This window comes from Pristiophorus japonicus, chromosome 3 (genome assembly GCF_044704955.1).
Source record: "Pristiophorus japonicus isolate sPriJap1 chromosome 3, sPriJap1.hap1, whole genome shotgun sequence".
Taxonomy (NCBI): Eukaryota; Metazoa; Chordata; class Chondrichthyes; family Pristiophoridae; genus Pristiophorus; species Pristiophorus japonicus.
In genome coordinates this window covers 13,664,811-13,685,357 of record NC_091979.1, presented here as the reverse complement: position 1 = coordinate 13,685,357, position 20,547 = coordinate 13,664,811, and the positions used below count along the sequence as shown (strand labels likewise).

General features: G+C 47.0%; 1 protein-coding gene across 11 annotated transcripts in view; it reads left to right on the top strand.

Annotated features, from left to right (window-relative positions):
- tmem198ab (transmembrane protein 198ab) overlaps positions 1-20,547 on the top strand; it is a 235,954-nt gene that overhangs the window by 2,818 nt on the left and 212,589 nt on the right. The window lies entirely within an intron of this gene.

The window sequence follows — 20,547 nt, the reverse complement described above, 5'->3', positions numbered from 1 at the left end:
AGTGGAATACCCTTTGATCCTTCACACTGTCTCCATCCGTCGCTCCCCGAACTATTCATTGTCCATTCCCTCTGTCGGCGGGACCCCTGTATCGCTCCGAACCGCACCGTCTGGGCTGCAGGGTTTGTGTTTATTGATTTTCAGCCCCCACCTCACCTCACCTCTCACTCCCCTCCCTCTCCACCTCTTCCCTCCCTCCACACCTCTCCCTCCCCTCCCCTCACTCCCCTCCATCCCCACCTCTCCCTCCCCTCCTCTCCCTCCTCTCCCTCCCCTCCCTCTCCACCTCCTTCCTCCCTCCCCACCTCACTCACATCCCTTCTCCCTCCCCTCCCCTCCCTCCCTCTCCTTCCCTCCTCCCTCTCCCACTCCGTCCCCTCTCTCCCCTCCCTCCCCTCCCCATCTCTCTCCCACATCTCCCTCTCCCCTCCCCCCCTCTCCCTCCCTCCCCTCCCCCTTCTTCCTCCCCTCCCCTCCCCTCCCCACCTCTCTCCCTCCTCCCTCCCCTCCCTCCCCACTTCCTTTCTCCCTTCCTCTCCCTCCCGCCCCAACTCTCCCTCCCCCTTCGCTCCCTCCCCACCTCCTTCCTCCCCTCCCCTCCCTTTCCCCCCTCCCTCCCCGCCCTGCCCCTCCACCTGGCCTGATGAGGCCAATTGTGGAATAAGACGTTGTCAGCTGTGGCTCAGCTCTCTCTGAGCTCTCTCTCTCGACTCAGAGTCAGAAGGTTGTGGGTTCGAGTCTCAAAATCTAGGCTGACACTCCCAGTGCAGTACTGAGGTGCCGTCTTTCGGATGAGACGTTAAACCGAGTGCCCCGTCTGCTCTCTCAAGTGGACGTAAAAGATCCCATGGCCACTATTTCGAAGAAGAGCAGGGGAGCTATTTCTGGTGTCCTGGGCCAATATTTATCCCTCAATCAACATAACAAAAAAAACAGATTATCTGGTCATTATCACATTGCTGTTTGTGGGAGCTTGCTGTGCGCAAATTGGTTGCTGTGGTGTAAGTGCGGGAGCAGGGTTGGGGTTTGGGATGTCGGAGTGTCTGGACTGGGAATTGTGCACATATAATATACCCAAACACTAAGGAGTAATCCCCTTTAGCTAAAATCCTGATTTCACCATAGGGACAAGTATTTAAATAACAGTGAGATTGAATGATTCAGATTTTTTGGCTCTTGTGACTTGCAAACAAAGGCACACTCTTTTATTGAAAGAAAAGACTTGCACTTATATAGCACCTTTCACCAGCTCAAGACATCCTAAAGTGCTTCACAACGTGTGTGTGAGTGTGTATATGTGTACATGTGTGTGTGTACATGTGTGTGTATACATGTGTGTGTCTATACATGTGTGTACATGTGTGTGTACATGTGTGTATGTGTATGTGCACACGTGTGCATATGTGTGCGTATGTAAATGTGTGTGTACATGTGTGTACATGTGTCTATATACGTGTGTGTGTATGCATGCATGTGTGTATGCGTGTGTGTACATGTGTGTATATACATGTGTGTAAATGTGTGTATGTGAGTGCACGTGTGTGTACATGTGTATATACATGTGTGTGTGCACTGTGTAAATGTGTGTATGAGTGCATGTGCATGTGTATGCATGTGTATGTGTGTGTGTGCACGTGTGTGCACATGTGCGTGTAAATGTATGTGTATGTGTGTGTGCTCGTGTGCTCATTGTGTACACGTGTGTACATGTATGTGTACATGCATGTGTGTAGATGTGTGTGTACATGTATGTGTGTACATGCATGCGTGTGTGCACGTATTTGTGCATGTGTGTGTGCATGTGTGTGTACATGTGTGTGTGTGCATGCGTGCATGTACATGTGTGTATACATGCGTGTGTGTACATGTGTGTGTGTAAATGCGTGTGTATGCATGTGTGTGTGTGTGAGTCTGGGTGAGGGGAGGATCCAGCATGCCTGTGATGGTCATTACGGGCGAATAGCCCGTGGTCACTCACTGTCCCCCACCACTGGGGCTCTCGGAGCCTGTGAGACTGTCATTTTTGAAAAGAGAATAAAACGACTTGCGTTCATCGACTCTTTTCCTTATTCCCAGAGAATGTATGCAGTTGAAAAGCTTGCGAGACGATATTCTTCCATCTAATTCAATCAACTCCCTGCACGCCTCTTCGGTGGAGCCCAGGCCCCCAATGCGCTGCCTTCTGTCCTTGGCTGGCGGCCAGGGATACAGGAGGGATGACACCTTGCTGTGCTGCGCGGTCCCTGCTCAGCCCCCAACCCCGGGCCGTCGGGGACTGAAGGCAGGGGGCTCTCTCTGCCCTTTCCCCCTCCTGGGGTCTGCTGAGCAGGGAGAGTGAGAGAGCGGCTGTTCGGGACAGTGGGAGTGAGGCGACGGGCAGCGTTGAGCACAGATGGGCGCTCTGCACTCCCTCATCCCTGCTAATCTGACTCACGCTGATTCCCAGGCTGTCAGTGTCCGCATCCTTCCTTCCTTCCTGCCCCATGGACGTTCCTGCAAAGGATCGACTCTCTCTCTCTTGCCTCTCTCCAGCCCTCTCCTGTCCCCAGGGTGCTGACCTGTGCTGGGGTACACGAACCATAGCTTCATGCCCCATCCACACCTTCACTCTTCGTGAGGGTTTTGTAACACTCCCTGTGAAACACCCTGCGACGTTTCACTTATTTAAAGGTGCCGTATAAATGCAGGTGCTTGTGTGTGTGTGTGTGTGTGTGTGTGTGTGAGAGTGTGAGAGTGTGAGAGTGTGTGTGTGTGTGTGTGTGTGTGTGAGAGTGTGAGAGTGTGAGAGTGAGAGTGTGTGTGAGAGAGTGAGAGTGTGTGTGAGAGAGTGAGAGTGTGTGTGTGAGTGTGTATGTGTGTGTATGTGTGTGTTTGTGAGTGTGTGTGTGTGTGTGTGAGTGTGTGTGTGTGTGTGTGAGTGTGTGTGTGTGTGTGTGAGTGTGTATGTGTGTGTGTGAGTGTGTGTGTGTATGTGAGTGTGTGTGTGTGTGTCTGTGTGTGTGTGTGTGTGTGAGTGTGTATGTGTGTGTTTGTGAGTGTGTGTGTGTGAGAGAGTGAGAGTGTGTGTGTGAGTGAGAGTGTGTGTGAGAGAGAGTGTGTGCGCGTGCGCGAGTGTGTGTGCACACATGCGTGCGCGCGTGCGTGCATATCTATTGCCGTTCCTTCATTGTCGCTGGGTCAAAATCCTGGAACTCCCTCCCTAACAGCATTGTGGGAGCACCTTCACCACACGGACTGCAGCAGTTCAAGAAGGCGGCTCATCACCACCTTCTCAAGGGGCAATTAGGGATGAGCAATAAATGCCGGCCTTGCCAACGACGCCAACATCCCAGGAATGAAAAAGCCTGGATGAGGATAGCTTCCCCTCCTTGAAGGCTTCCTGGAGATCCAGTTAGATTTTTACACAACAATCTAGCAGCTTGCTGGCTAAGTTTACTTCCAGCCTACAAACCTAGTAGTGAAACACCTAACCCACAGCAACATTTTAAATGCCTTTTAAATGCTTCCTTTTAGCTTTTGTCGCCAGATGTAGTCTGGGCTAGACGGTTGGGACAAGATGTCTCCAATCTGATGTGAGATGGTTTTGAGCAGCCTACATACATTAGCAATGCAAAATGTCCTAAAGTGCTTCATCGGGAGAACTGCTGAGGGAGGAGTAGGGCGCTTAAAATGGGTTCAGTTATGAGGACAGCGTTGATAGACAAGGCTTGTATTTCCTCCAGTATAGACCAGTTAGCCTGACATCTGTGGTTGGCAAAATGTTGGAGTCTATTATTAAAAAAGCAGTAGCAGGACATTTGGAAAAGCAAAATTCGGTCAGGCAGAGTCAGCATGGATTTATGAAGTGGAAGTCATGTTTGACAAATTTGCTGGAGTTCTTTGAGGCTGCAACGAGAAGGGTAGATAAAGGGGAACCAGTGGATGTGGTGTATTTGGATTTCCAGAAGGCATTTGACAAAGTGCCACATAAAAGGTTACTGCACAAGATAAAAGTTCATGGGGTTGGGGGTAATATATTAGCATGGATAGAGGGTTGCCTAACTACAGAGAACAGAGAGTCGGGATAAATGGTTCATTCTCAGGTTGGCAACCAGTAACTAGTGGGGTGTCGCAGGGATCAGTGCTGGGACCCCAACTATTTATAATCTATATTAACGACTTGGAAGAAGGGACCGAGTGTAACGTAGCCAATTTTGCTGACGATACAAAGGTGGGAGGAAAAGCAATGTGTGAGGAGGACACAAAAAACCTGCAAAAGGACAGAGACAGGCTAAGTGAGTGGACAAAAATTTGGCAGATGGAGTATAATGTTGGAAAGTGTGAGGTCATGCACTTTGGCAGAAAAAAATCAATGAGTAAGTTATTATTTAAATAGAGAAAAATTGCAAAGTGCTGCAGTACAGCGGGACCTGGGGGTACTTGTGCATGAAACACAAAAGGATAGTATGCAGGTACAGCAAGTGATCAGGAAGGCCAATGGTATCTTGGCTTTTATTGCAAAGGGAATGGAGTATAAAAGCAGGGAAATTCTGCTACAGTTGTACAGGGTATTGGTGAGGCCACACCTGGAGTACTGCGTGCAGTTTTGATTTCCATATTTAGGAAAGGATATACTTGCTTTGGAGGCTGTTCAGAGAAGGTTCACTCGGTTGATTCCGGAGATGAGGGGGTTGACTTATGAGGAAAGGTTGAGTAGGTTGGGCCTCTACTCATTGGAATTCAGAAGAATGAGAGGTGATCTTTTAAGATTACGAGGGGGCTTTACAAGGTGGATGCAGGGAGGATGTTTCGACTGATAGGGGAGACTAGAACTAGGGGGCATAATCTTAGAATAAGGGGCCGCCTATTTAAAACTGAGATGAGGAGAAATTTCTTCTCTGAGGGTTGTAAATCTGTGGAATTCGTTGCCTCAGAGAGCTGTGGAAGCTGGGACATTGAATAAATTTTAGACAGAGATAGACAGTTTCTTAACCGTTAAGGGAATAAGGGGTTATGGGGAGTGGGCAGGGAAATGGATCTGAGTACATGATCGGATCAGCCATGATCTTATTGAATGGTGCAGCAGTCTCGAGGGGCCGTATGGCCGACTCCTGACCCTATTTCTTATGTTGTGTCTAATTCTGGGCACCACACTTTAGGAAGGATGTCAAGGATTCGGAGAGGAAACAGAAGAAATTTACCAGAATGGTTCCAGGGATGAGGAATTATAGTTATGTAGATAGACTGGTGAAGCTGGAGGTGTTCTGCTTGGAGCCGAGATGGCCAATGAGGGATTTAGATAAGAGTAAATAGAGAGAAAGTGGTTGCAATGGCTGAAGGCTCGATAACCAGATGGCACAGATTTAAGGTGATTGGCAAAAGAATCTGAGGGGAGATGGGGAAAAACATTTTTATGCAGTGAGTGGTTAGGATTTGGAATGCACTGCCTGATAAGCTGGCGGAAAAAGATTCAATAAGAACATGAGGAAATAGGAGCAGGAGTCGACAATTTGGCCCCTCAAGCCTGCTCCGCCATTCGATAAGATTATGGCTGATCTTCTACCGCAGATCATGGTGCATACAGGTACCATCGATATAGGTAAAAAACGGGATGAGGTCCTACAAGCTGAATTCAGGGAGCTAGGGGTTAAATTAAAAAGTAGGACCTCAAAGGTAGTAATCTCAGGATTGCTACTAGTGCCACGTGCTAGTCAGAGTAGAAATAGCAGAATAGACGTGGCTTGAGGAGTGGTGCAAGAGGGAGGGATTCAAATTCCTGGGACATTCCTGGGGGAAGTGGGACCAGTACAAACCTGGGCAGGGCCAGAACCAATGTCCTAGGGGGAGTGTTTGCTAGTGCTGTTGGGGCGGGGTTAAACTAATATTGCAGGGGGATGGGAACCTTTGCAGGGAGACAGAGGGAAATAAAATGGGGGCAGAAGCAAAAGATAGAAAGGAGAATAGTAAAAGTGGAGGGCAGAGAAACCCAAAGCAAAAATCAAAAAGGGCCACATTACAGCAAAGTTCTAAAGGGACAAAGAGTGTTACAAAGACAAGCCTGAAGGCTCTGTGCCTCAATGCGAGGCGTATTCGTAATAAAGTGGATGAATTAACTGCGCAGGCAGCTATTAACGATTATGATATAATTGGGATTATGGAGACATGGCTCCAGGGTAACCAAGGCTGGGACCTCAACATCCAGTGGTATTTAACATTTAGGAAGGATAGACATGAAAGGAAAAGGAGGCGGGGTGGCATTGCTGGTTAAAGAGGAAATTAATGCAATAGTAAGGAGGGACATTAGCCTGGATGATGTGGAATCGGTATGGGTGGAGCTACGGAATACCAAAGGGCAGAAAACGCTAGTGGGAGTTGTGTACAGACCACGAAACAGTAGTAGTGAGTTTGGGGACAGCATTAAACAAGAAATTAGGGATGCGTGCAATAAAGGTACAGCAGTTATCATGAGCGACTTTAATCTACATCTTGATTGGGTTAACCAAGTTGGTAGCAATGCAGTGGAGGAGGATTTCCTGGAGTGTATTAGGGATGGCTTTCTTGACCAATATGTCGAGGAACCAACTAGAGAGCTAGGTGTTGTGTAATGAGAAAGGACTAATTAGCAATCTTGTGTGAAGCCCCCTGGGGTAGAGTAACCATAATATGGTAGAATTCTTCATTAAGATGGAGAGTGACAGTGTTAATTCAGAGACTAGGGTCCTGAACTTAAGGAAAGGTAACTTCGATGGTATGAGACTTGAATTGGCTAGGATAGACTGGCAAATGATACTTAAAGGGTTGACAGTGGATAGGCAGTGGCAGACATTTATAGATTACATGGATGAACTTCCAACAATCGTACATCCCTGTCTGGAGTAAAAATAAAAAGGGGAAGGTGGCTCAACCGTGGCTAACAAGGGAAATTAGGGATAGTGTTAAATCCAAGGAAGGGGCATATAAATTGGCCAGAAAAAAACCTGAGGACTGGGAGAAATTTAGAATTCAGCAGAGGAGGGCAAAGGGTCTAATTAGGAGGGGGGAAATAAAGTATGAGAGGAAGCTTGCAGGGAACATAAAAACTGACTGCAAAAGCTTGTGTAGATATGTGAAGAGAAAAAGATTAGTGAAGACCAAAGTAGGTCCCTTGCAGTCAGATTCAGGTGAATTTATAATGGGGAACAAAGAAATGGCAGACCAATTGAACAAATACTTTGGATCTGTCTTCACGAAGGAAGATACAAATAACCTTCTGGAAATACTAGAGGTTCGAGGGTGTAGCGAAAAGGAGAAACCGAAGGAAATCCTTATTAGGCGGGAAATTGCGTTAGGGAAATTGATGGAATTGAAGGCCGATAAATCCCCAGGGCCTGGTAGTCTGCATCCCAGAGTACTTGAGGAAGTGGCCCGAGAAATGGTGGATGCATTGGTGATTATTTTCCAACATTCTATCGACTCTGGATCAGTTCCAATGGACTGGAGGGTAGCTAATGTAACACCACTTTTTAAAAAAGGAGGGAGAGAGAAAACGGGGAATTTTAGACCGGTTAGCCTGACATCAGTAGTGGGGAAAATGTTGGAATCAATCATTAAAGATGAAATAGCAGCGCATTTGGAAAGCAGTGACAGAATCGGTCCAAGTCAGCATGGATTTATGAAAGGGAAATCATGCTTGACAAATCTTCTAGAATTTTTTGAGGATATAACTAGTAGAGTGGATAGGGGAGAACCAGTGGACGTGGTGTATTTGGACTTTCAAAAGGCTTTTGACAAGGTCCCACACAGGAGATTGGTGTGCAAAATCAAAGCACCTGGTATTGGGGGTAATGTATTGCCGTGGATAGAAACTGGTTGGCAGACAGGAAGCAGAGAGTCGGGATAAATGGGTCCTTTTCAGAATGGCAGGCAGTGACTAGTGGAGTGCCGCAGGGCTCTGTGCTGGGACCCCAGCTATTTACAATATACATCAATGATTTAGATGAAGGAATTGAATGTAATGTCTCCAAATTTGCAGATGACACTAAGCTGGGTGGCAGTGTGAGCTGTGAGGAGGATGCTAAGAGACTGCAGGGTGACTTGGACAGATTAGGTGAGTGGGCAAATGCATGGCAGATGCAGTATAATGTGGATAAATGTGACGTTATCCACTTTGGGGGCAAAAACAGGAAGACAGAATATTGTCTGAATGGTGACAGATTGGTAAAAGGGGAGGTGCAACGAGACCTAGGTGTCATTGGACATCAGTCATTGACGTTTGACATGCAGGTACAGCAGGCGGTGAAGAAGGCAAATGGCATATTGGCATTCAGACCTAGGGATTTGAGTATAGGAGCAGGGAGGTCTTACTGCAGTTGTACAGAGCCTTGGTGAGGCCACACCTGGAATATTGTGTTCAGTTTTGGTCCCCTAATCTGAGGAAGGACATTCTTGCTATTGCGGGAGTACAGCGAAGGTTCACCAGATTGATTCCCGGGTTGGCAGGACTGACATATGAAGAAAGACTGGATCAACTGAGCTTTTATCCACTGGAGTTTAGAAGAATGAGATGGGATAGAAACATATAAAGTTCTGACGGGATTGGACAAGTTAGAGTCAGGAAGAATGTTCCCGTTGCTTGGGAGTTCCTGAACCAGGGGTCAATAAGGGTTAAGCCATTTAGGACCGAGATGAGCAGAAACTTCTTCACTCAGAGAGTGGTGAATCTGTGGAATTCCCTACCGCAGAAAGTTGTTGAGGCCAGTTCATTAGATATATTCAAAAGGGAGTTAGATATGGCCCTTACGGCCAAAGGGATCAAGGGGTATGGAGAGAAAGCAGAAAAGGGGTAATGAGGTTGAATGATCAGTCATGATCTTATTGAATGGCGGTGCAGGCTCGAAGGGCTGAATGGCCTACTCCTGCACCTAATTTCTGTGTTTCTATGTTTCCTGCACTGTCCCCATATCTGTTGATTCCCTTAATATTCAAAAATCTATCGATCTCTGTCTTGAATATACTCGACAACTGAGCCTCCACAGCCCTCTAGGGCAGAGAATTCCAAAGATTCACCACTCTCTGGGTGAAGAAGTTTCTCCTCATCTCAGTCCTAAATGGCCGTCCCCTTATTCTGAGACTGTGACCTCTGGTTCTAGACTCTCCAGCCAGGGGAAACATCCTCCCTGCATCTACCCTGTCACGGCCACGCATGGTGGGATAAAGGAAGTATAGAATCATAGAATAGTATAACACAGGAGCCCATTCGGCCAAAGTGCATAACCTCACACTTTCCAACATTATACTCCAAACTCTTCAACTATTAAAGATCTCTCGGATCCGGGCTCAGTTTTCCTGCTCATTAAGCGATTGCTTCGATGTGACCAGCTTATTTAAGGAGGGATATACTTGCATTGGAGGCAGTTCAGAGAAGGTTCACTAGGTTGATTCCGGAGATGAGGGAGTTGACTTATGAAGATAGGTTGAGCCTATACTCACTGGAGTTCAGAAGAATGAGAGGTGATCTTATTGAAACTTATAAGATAATGAGGGGTCTCGACATGGTGAATGGAGAGAGGATGTTTCCCCTCGTGGGGGGAATCTAGAACTAGGGGGCATAGTTTCAGAATAAGGGGCCGCCCATTTAAAACTGAGATGAGGAGAAATTTCTTCTCTCAGAGGGTTGTAAATCTGTGGAATTCTCTGCCCTGAGGAGGCTGAGTCATTGAATATATTTAAGGTGGAGATGGACAGATTTTTAAATGACCAAGGAGTAAAGGGTTATAGGGAGCGGACAGGGAAGTAGAGCTGAGTCCATGATCAGATCAGCCATGATCTTATTGAATGGCGGAGCAGGCTCAAGGGGCCGAATGGCCTACTCCTGCTCCTATTTCTTATGATCTTATTTAATACCCGATCAATACCATCAGTACCCATTCTCTGCCCCTCATTCTCTCCATTTGCACCATACCAATTCACATCTGATATACCACTGACTAACCGAACCAAAGTGGATAACATCACATTTTCCCACCTTATACTCCATCTGTCAAATTTTTTCCCACTCACTTAGCCTATCTATATACCTTTGCAGATTCTTTGCGTCCTTCTCACAACTTGCTTTCCCACGCATCTTTGTATCATCAGCAAACTTGACTACATTACATTCAGTCCCTTCATCCCAGTCATTAACATTGATTGTAAATAGTTGAGGCCCCAGCACTGATCCCTGCGGCATCCCACTAGTCACTGTTCGGCAACTGGAAAATGACCCATTTATCCCGACTCTCTGTTTTCTGTTAGTTAGCCAATCCTCTATCCATGCTAATATATTACCCCAACCCCGTGAGCTCTTATCTTGTGTAGTAACCTTTCATGTGGCACCTTATCGAACACCTTCTGGAAATCCAAATACACCACATCCACTGGTTTCCCTCTTATCCACCCTGTTCGTTACATCCTCAATTCCAGCAAATTTGTCAAACATGACTTCCCTTTCATAAAACCATGCTGACTCTGCTTGATTGAATCATGCTTTTCCAAATGTCCCGCTACTGCTTCCTTAATAATGGACTCCAGAATTTTCCCAACAACGGATGTTAGGCTAACTGGTCTATAGTTTCCTGCTTTTTGTCTCCCTCCTTTCTTAAATAGGGGTGCTACATTTATTTGCGGTTTTCCAATCTGCTGGGACCTCTCCAGAATCCAGGAAATTTTGGAAGATTACAACCAATGCATCCATTATCTCTGCAGCCAATTCTTTTAAGACCCTAGGATGCTGGTCATCGGGTCCAGGGGACTAGTCCACCTTTAGTCCCATTAGTTTGCCCAGCACTTTTTCTTTAGTGATAGTGATTGTTTTCAATTCTCCTCCCCCCTCTCCCTAATAGCCCCTTGATTATCCACTATTGGGTTGCTTTTAGTGTCTTCTACCGTGAAAACCGATACAATATATTTGTTCAAAGTCTCTACCATTTCCCTGTTACCCATTATTAATTCCCCAGTCTCATCCTCTAAGGGACCAACCTTTACTTTAACCACTCATTTCCTTTTTATATACCTGTAGAACGGAGGGAGTTCCAGAGTTTGGGGCCTAGGCAGCTGAAGGCACGGCCACCGATGGTTGAGCGATTATAATCAGGGATGCTCAAGAGGGCAGAATTAGATTAATGAAGACATTTCGGGGGGGGGCGGGGGGGGGGGGGTGGTTGTGAGGCTGGAGGAGATTACAGAGATAGGGAGGGGCGAAGCCATGGAGGGATTTGTAAACAAGGATGAGAATTTTGATATTTACCGGGAACAAAATGTAGGTCGGCGAGCACAGGGGGTGATGGGTGAGCAGGATTTGGTGCGAGTTAGGACACGGGCTAACAGGAAAAAAATACAGGTTATCTGGTCACTATCACATAGCTGTGTGTGGGAGCCTGCTGTGCGCAAATTGGCTGCCGCGTTTCCCACATTACAACAGTGACTACACTGCAAAAGTAATTCATTGGCTGTAAAGCGCTTTGGAACATTCGGTGGTTGTGAAGGGCGCTATAGAAATGCAAGTCGTTTTAGGTCTCCAAAGGTTATGGCAAACCATCGTGTCCCGAGCTCTGATCTCCAGAGGGTCACTGCTGACGGCGGCTGCTCAGTTAGAACTCTCCCTTTAGCCTACACTATCCAATTTACTGCATTAACCCGCTGAGGAAACGAGTAGCTCGACATGCACCTCACCCCCCAATGCCTCCCGCAACTCAAGCCCTGGTCATCATCATCATCATAGGCAGTCCCTCGGAATCGAGGAAGACTTGCTTCCACTCTTAAAATGAGTTCTCAGGTGACTGAACAGTCCAATACGAGAGCCACAGTCCCTGTCACAGGTGGGACAGGTAGTAATTGAGGGTAATGGAGGGTGGGACTCTTCCCGCTGCCTGCCCTTGGTTTCTGCATGCCCTCAGCGACGAGACTCGAGGTGCTCAGCGCCCTCCCGGATGTACTTCCTCCACTTAGGGCAGTCTTTGGCCAGGGACTCCCAGGTGTCGGTGGGGATGTTGCACTTTATCAGTGAAGCTTTGAGGGTGTCCTTGTAACGTTTCCTCTGCCCACCTGGGGCTCGCCTGCCGTGTAGGAGTTCCGAGTAGAGCGCCTGCTTTGGGAGTCTCGTGTCTGGCATGCGAGCGGTGTGGCCCGCCCAGAGACTGAACTCCAGGACATAGTCGACGTATTTACTGAGGCGTACGAAAGCATAGGCCTTATGCTAAACATCCGTAAGACATCACCCGTTTTCTAACTCTCCTCCGAGAGCTGTAGTGAATTTGTCCCTCGTCTACATTCACATGGAGTTAGTTTGCCTTTATGCTGCCGTTAGATTCGCTTCACTTGCTTCTCAAAGCATCGGCTCCAATACATCTTCCCCTGTCGACACGACATTTCATCGCCACAGAATTCCCAGGATCATCCCTCTTTCAAAGATTGGAACAGCACTGACTGTCTCTTTAAATCTTCGGGTATTGTGTGCAACTCCCGCTGCAGTCCTACCGCCCCAATCTCCTCTCCCCCTCCAACCGCCCCCAACATCATCATCACAGGCAGTCCCTCAGGGTCGAGCACGACTTGCTTCCACACTCAGGTAACCGATGAACTCATTTTAAACGGTGGAAGATGTCTGTGCGTGAGTTCTTTTAACGTGGGGTGGCCGTTGCACACCAGCCACCACACGGGCCTTGACGGAGCAAGGTCTTGGTCCAGTGGCAAGGATTACCCAAGGCGACTGGAGACCAGCTCTGCTGCATGTGCCAATACACATACACAAACTCAAACATACTCCGACTGTCCTACTTCCCACAGGACCTCCCCCTACCTGGAGTTCATAGTCCGTAATGTGAGCCTCACGACCACACAGCCTCGCTATCGGCCCGTGCTGTGCCTTCAAATAGCATTTATTAAGGATGTGATAACAGGGCACCGAGAAAATACTCTGTGAATTGGTGCCGCATTTCGTTGAGTGCTCCGCCAGGTCGTGACGCTCTTTAAACATCAGCTCCGATTAGTTTTATTAATGTTGCTGGTGGGTGTTTCAGTGGCACCTCCTTCTCCAACATGTATGGCAGCGTAGAGGTTCTGTTGCTGTATTCGTAATCCAGGACTAAAAATCTGGAGAGGCGAGTTCATATCCTGTCACGGCAGTTTGTGAATGTGAATTTAGTTCATTAACTAAATCTGGAATTCCATCTAACTTCTTAACCACCTTACCTACCTAGCCTGCTCCCTTCAGGGATCTGTGGACATGCACTCCAAGATCCCTTTGTTCCTCTACACCTCTCAGTGTCCTACCATTTATTGTGTATTCCCTTGCCTTGTCAGCCTACATTACACAAAAAAAGAACTTAATTGGCTGTAAAGCGCTTTTACATGGTCTGAGGCTGGGAGAGACGCTATATAAATGCAAGTCCTTCTTTCTTTCTGACTCACCATCATCATCATCACAGGCGGTCCCTTATATCGAGGATGACTTGCTTCTACGCCAAAAAGGGATGAGGTCACAGGTGTTTCAATGAAGGACCCAATACAGGTTGAACCTCCCTTATCCAGAACTCCCTTATCCAGAACCACCCCTCGTCCAGAACCATCCCCGGCCACCGGGTGGCGCATACGCAGAACTCCGACATGAACAAATTGAGGTCCTTCCTCACTGCCGACTCTCGCAATCGCTGGCCTGACCCCGCGATCTACCGCCGCCCCGCCCCCCCATAATCTCTCTGCCGCACTCCCAGCCCCAAGCCAGCAGCCCCGATATCCCCTTGCTCAGCACCTGTACCATCCAATTTAACGTGACCACCCCTCGTCTGAAAAAAATCCCTTTTCCAGAACATGCCAGGTCCCGAGGTTCCGGATAAAGGAGGTTCAACCTGTGTTCGTAAAAGTGACAATGAAATGACTGGATTATCATTAGAAAGAAAGAAATACTTACATTTATATGGCGCCAATTGTAAGAGAAATTTGGCATTAGGGGTACCAGCGGGACAAGGGTTAAAGTGCTTGTTCCTGCAATGGCCCATAAGGAGGTAAAAGGCCTCTCTTCGGCCTTGTACCAAGGCTCCAGAAGTTATCAATTCAATAATATTCCGACAGGATACGATGTGAGAACCTAAACAGACATTGATAAGACCTTGCGAAGAGGCTCGAGGCGACTCACAGGCACCAAGGAAATGTATAATAAATTCCGACCTAATGAAGTCATTCTAGTCACGGCCTAAAGCGGTCACGAGGGTCTTGGCCTGTCAATCCAAAGTAGCACTAATAAGGTAGTCCAATTAGAGAAGTAGCACTGATAAGGTAGTTCAATTCGAAATCTAGGGAGGTCTTGTCCGGGAACAGAGGGGTTTTGAAATGTATAAAAGTTGTATGATTGTGCTGTTCGGGGAGTATCTCCACTCACAGGCGGCTGTGATAAGAGGTGTTCCCGGACGTTCGTAATAAAGATGGTTATACTTTGCCATCCGTCTCTGTCTGCTAACTTCGAGAATTGCTACATAGGCTGGGGCGAGCGTCGACCCTCTATATCAGTGGGCCCGCTCGGGGGAGAGGAAGCCTTCCCATCTCCCCCTTACACCTTTCATGACCACCGGACATCTCAAAGCGCTTTACAGCCAATGAAGTACTCTTGGAGTGCAGTCACTGTTGTAATGTGGGAAACGCGGCAGCCAATTTGTGTACAGCAAGCTCCCACAAAGAGCAATGTGATAATGACCAGGTAATCTGTTTTTGTTATATTGATTGAGAAACATAGAAACATTGCAAATAGGTGCAAGGAGTAGGCTATTCGGCCCTTTGAGCCTGCACCACCATTCAATAAGATCATGGCTGATCATTCCCTCAGTACCCCTTTCCTGCTTTCGCTCCATACCCCTTGATCCCCTTAGCTTTAAGGGCCATATCTAACTCCCTCTTGAATATATCCAATGAACTGGCATCAACAACTCTCTGCGGTAGGGAATTCCACAGGTTAACAACTCTCTGAGTGAAGAAGTTTCTCCTCCTCTCAGTCCTAAATGGCCTACCCCTTATCCTAAGACTGTGTCCCCTGGCTCTGGACTTCCCCAACATCGGGACCATTCTACCCGCATCTAACCTGTCTCGTCCTGTCAGAATCTTATATGTTTCTGAGATCCCCTCTCATCCTTCTAAACTCGAATGTATAAAGGCCCAGTTGATCCAGTCTTTCTTCATATTTCAGTCCAGTCATCCTGGGAATCAGTCTGGTGAACCTTTGCTGCACTCCCTCAATAGCAAGAACGTCCTTCCTCAGATTAGGAGACCAAAACTGAACACAGTATTCCAGGTGAGGCCTCACCAAGGCCCTGTACAACTGCAGTAAGACCTCCCTGCTCCAATACTCAAATCCCCTAGCTGTGAAGGCCAACATACCATTTGCCTTCTTGATCGCTTGCTGTACCTGTATGCCAACTTTCAATGACTGATGAACCATGACACCCAGGTCTCGTTGCACCTCCCCTTTTCCTAATCTGACACTATTCAGATAATATTCTGTCTTGGCGCTTTTGCCCCCAAAGTGGATAATCTCACATTTATCCATATTATACTGCATCTGCCATGCATTTGCCCACTCACCTAACCTCACTCACCTAACAAGTCACCCTGCAGCCTCTTAGCGTCCCCCTCACAGCTCACACCGCCACCCAGTTTAGTGTCATCTGCAAACTTAGAGGTATTACACTCAATTCCTTCATCTAAATCATTGATGTATATTGTAAAGAGCTGGGGTCCCAGCACTGAGCCCTGTGACACTCCACTAGTCACTGCCTGCCATTCTGAAATAGACCCATTTATCCTGATTCTCTGCTTCCTGTCTGCCAACCAGTTCTCTATCGACGGTCAGTACATTACCCCCAATACCATGTGCTTTGATTTTGCACACCAATCTCTTGTGCGGGACCTTGTCAAAAGCCTTTTGAAAGTCCAAATACACCACATCCACTGGTTCTCCCTTGTCCACTCTACTAGTTACATCCTCAAAAAAATTCCAGAAGATTTGTCAAGCATGATTTCCCCTTCATAAATCAATGCTGACTTGGACTGATACTGTCACTGCTTTCCAAATGTGCTGCTATTTCATCCTTAATAATTGATTCCAACATTTTCCCCACTACTGATGTCAGGCTAACCGGTCTATAATTACCCGCTTTCTCTCTCCCTCCCTTGTTTAAAAAGTGCTGCTACATTAGCTACCCTCCAGTCCATAGGAACTGATCCAGAGTCGATAGACTGTTGGAAAATGATCACCAATGCATCCACTATTTCTCGGGCCACTTCCTTAAGTACTCTGGGATGCAGATATTGAGGAATAAATATTTGGCCAGGACATCGGGGATAACTCCGCTGCTCTTCAAAATGGTGCATGGGATCTTTTATGTCCACCCAAGAGAACAGACGGGGCCTCGGTTTAACGTCTCATCCGAAAGACGGCACCTCCGACAGTGCAGTGCTCCCTCAGCACTACACTGGGAGTGTCAACCTGGATTTATGTGCTCAATTCCCTGGAGTGGGACTTGAACCCACAACATTTCTTTCTTCCTAATGATAATCCAATCATTTCACTGTCACTTTTACTGATACTAGCTTTTTTTAAATTCCAGATTTATTTAATTAACTAAATTCAAAACCCAACTGGCTCAGTAATGTCCTTTTAGGGAAGGAAATCTGACGCCCTTACCCGGTCTGGCCTATACGTGACTCCAGACCCACAGCAATGTGGTTGACTCTGACCCGACCTGTGATATTACCCAGCGAGCTGCTCCATGGTATCAAACCAGTCACCACCTGGACTGCAGTGGCCCGAGGGGTGGCTCACCACCACCTTCTTAAGTGCAATTGGGGCTAGGCAATAAATGCAGGCCTTGCTAGCAACCCCCGCATCCTGTACATGAATTATAATGAACATAAGAAATAGGAGCAGGAGTCGGCCATTCGGCCCCTCGAACCTGCTCCGCCATTCAATGAGATCATGTCTGATCTTCGACCTCAGCTCCACTTTTCTGCACTATCCCCATATCCCTTGATTCCCTTAATATCCCAAAATCTATCGATCTCTGTCTTGAATATACTCAAGGACTGAGCCCTCACAGCCCTCTGGGGCAGAGAATTCCAAAGATTCACCACCCTCTGAGTGAAGAAATTTCTCTTCATCTCAGTTTTAAATGGGCGGCCTCTTGTTCTGAGACTGTGACCCCTGGTTGCAGACTCTACAGCCACAGGAAACATCCTCCCTGCATCTACCCTGTCAAGCCCTGTAAGAATTTTGTATGTTTCAACGAGATCATCTCTCATTCTTCTAAACTCTAGGGATATGGACCTAGTTGACTTAATCTGTCGGCACTGTACAAGGCACATTGAGTTCGAGCCTACATCTCCCCTTGGTTGGCTCCTCATTGTCTGAGTGTTGTGTTAGAAAGTAAATTATGTGAAGGACAAAAAAATCTGCAAAGGGATATAGACAGGCCAAGTAAGTGGGCAAACATTTGGCAGATGGAGTATAATGTGGGAAAATGTGAGGTTATCCACTTTGGCAGAAATAATAGAAAAGCAAATTATAATTTAAATGGAGAAAAATTGCAAAGCGCTGCAATACAGAGGGAGCTGGGGGTCCTTGTGCATGAAACTCAAAAAGTTAGTATGCAGGTACAGCAAGTGATCAGGAAGGCAAATGGAATATTGGTCTTTATTGCAAGGGGGATGGAGTATAAAAGCAGAGATGTCCTGCTACAACTGTAGAGGATATTGATGAGGCCACACCTGGAGTACTGCGTGTAGTTTTGGTCTCCGTATTTAAGGAAGGATATATTTGCATTGGAGGCTGTTCAGAGAAGGTTCACTAGGTTTATTCCGGAGATGTGGGGGTTGACTTATGAGGATAGGTTGAGTAGGTTGGACCTCTACTCATTGGAGTTCAGAAGAATGAGAAGTGATCTTATTGCAACATATAAGATAATGAGGGTGCTCGATAAGGTGGATGCAGAGAGGATATTTCCACTCATAGTGGAAACTAAAACTAGGGGACATAGTCTTAGAATAAGGGGCCGGCCATTTAAAATTGAGACAAGGAGAAATTTCTTCTCTCAGAGGGTTGTAAATCTGTGGAATTCTCTGTCCCAGAGAGCTATAGAGGCTGGGTCATTGAATATATTTAAGGCGGAGATAGACAGATTATTGAGTGATAAGGGAGTAAAGGGTTACGGGGAGCGGGCGGGGAAGTGGAGCTGAGTCCATGATCGGATCAGCCATGATCTTATTGAATGGCGGAGCAGGCTCGAGGGACCAAATGGCCGACTCCTGCTCCTATTTCTTATGTTCTTATGTTTGTGCTGTAACTTGGATGGCCTCTATAACAGAGGAGGGAAGAAAGAACAAACTTGCATTTTTATGGCGCCTTTCTTGACCTCAGGATGTCCCAAATCCCATTAGAACCAATAAAATACAACAACTAACACTTACATAACACCTTTAACATTACAAAACATCCCAAGACGCTTCACAGGAGCGTTATAAAAAATAAATTTGACATCGAGCCACATAAGGAGAAATTAGCGCAGGTGACCAAAAGCTTGGTCAATGAGGTATGTGTTAAGGAGCGTCTTGAAGGAGGAAAGAGAGGTCGAGAGGCGGAGAGGTTTAGCGGGGAGAGTTACAGAGCTTGGGGCCCAGGCAACAGAAGGCACGGCCACCAGTGGTTGAGCGATTATAATCAGAGATGCTCAGGAGGGCAGAATTAGAAGAGCGTAGATATCTTAGGGGGGGGTTGTGGGACTGGAGGGGATTACAGAGATAGGGAGGAGCGAGGCCATGGAGTTTGGAGTGTGGTCACTGTTCAAACGTGGCAGCCAATCTCCACGCAGCAAGGTGTTTGGAGTTTAGGAGGGACAAGTAGAGAAAGTTGGCCAATGTGTCTGAAAGCTGGGAAACTAAATAACCCAGGCCATATTTCTGGCACAGCGGCTGAGCTTCTAACTCACACCTTAACCCACCCATCCAAAATCCACCTGCTGCTGTTTTTTTTTTAGTTTTCACAGGATGTGGGTGACACTAGCAAGGCCGATCTTTATTGACCAGCCTTAGTTTCCCTGAGAAGGGGCTGGTGGAGCTTCTGCTGCATTTCCCACATTACAACAGTGACTACACTCCAAAAGTCCCTCATTGGCTGTAAAACGCTTTGAGACATCCGGTGGTCATGAAAGGCACTATAGAAATGCAAGTCTTTCTTTCTTTATAGTGATCGTTTGTACAAGTAGGCCCCGTCATTGGGTATCAAATCAGGTTGGGTGCGGTAATGTATGTACCCGTGAGTATACAGATACGATGGTAAGTACTGCAGGGAATCGAATACGGCCAGGGTGATGATCTGGACTAGTTTCGGTCGCCTGGATGGGTCAGAGAGGAATTTTCCCAAATTTTTTTCCCCAATTGGCCTGGGTTTTTATCTGGTTTTTGCCTCTCCCAGGAGATCTGTAGGGTGTTTATTTTTCACTCTACTCAGATCCTTCAACCTTGGAACATATAGTGGGGGAAGGACAACACATGGCACAACATTTAGGCTTAACCCAGTGTCCGTTTTATTACGCAACAAAAAAACGACTAAAAACTACAGGACTAGACTTCTGAGAGAAATCGACTGAAAACGTACAATCGCCCTTCCTGGCTGTAGCTATTGTAGGTTCGTGGTCATTGGTTCTGTGACCGATTGGTTCTCTACAGTGCCTGTTGCCGTTCCTGTCCTTTTGTCTCTCTGTTTGTCCTTCTTTGTCGTCTTGTATTTCTGTGTTCGCATATTTATATCCATAGTACGAATAAGTTTCCCGTTGGGCCGGGGTCCAATTAATGCGGCTGATTCGAGGTGGTGATTTGTTTAACTGACTGTGGTGATGAGTTTGAATGGCTACTAATTTGCACACGGAGTCGACAGTGCAAAAGATAACTCCTTATCCTTAATGCCCTGTTATCCAAAAATGTGCATTTTGTAGGGTCGTTTGTAGTCCTGGTTTCTTGCAGACATGTAGTCTCTGGGGTGAACTGTTTTACCCCCTGCGGCCAATCAATTCTGGGGCTCCTCTGATAGATAGTATCAATCTCTTTGTCTGTATGCATAACCAAATTTAGTCCTTGATCAAAAAGATTGTTCTTAATGGGTGCTGAGTCACCACTTGCCTCAGGCTGGTGCCTTTTCCCCTCCCAGGTGGTCCAAAAGTTTTTACTTTAAAACAGTTTGTTTGTGGTCTCTTCCTGTGCCTTGTTCCAAGAAACTAGGTGTACCCTTACAATCACATGGCTCCGGCTGGGGTGGAGTTTAGAATGTTTCAGTTTAAGGGGTGTCGCAGTTGTGTGGCGCAGACTGGTTGGGCCAAGTGCTCTTTACCTTTCCGCCATTGTTCATTGTTCATAGGTTTATATGTAAGCTTCAGAGGGCTGCTGACCGAGGGCTGTGTGGCTCTTTGTCGGCCGGCGTGGACACGATGGGCCGAGATGGCCTCCTTCTGCGCTGTAAATTTCTATGTTTCTATGTTTGTAGAGCTGTTGCATTGTGAGTGGCTTAGCCAGTCACGT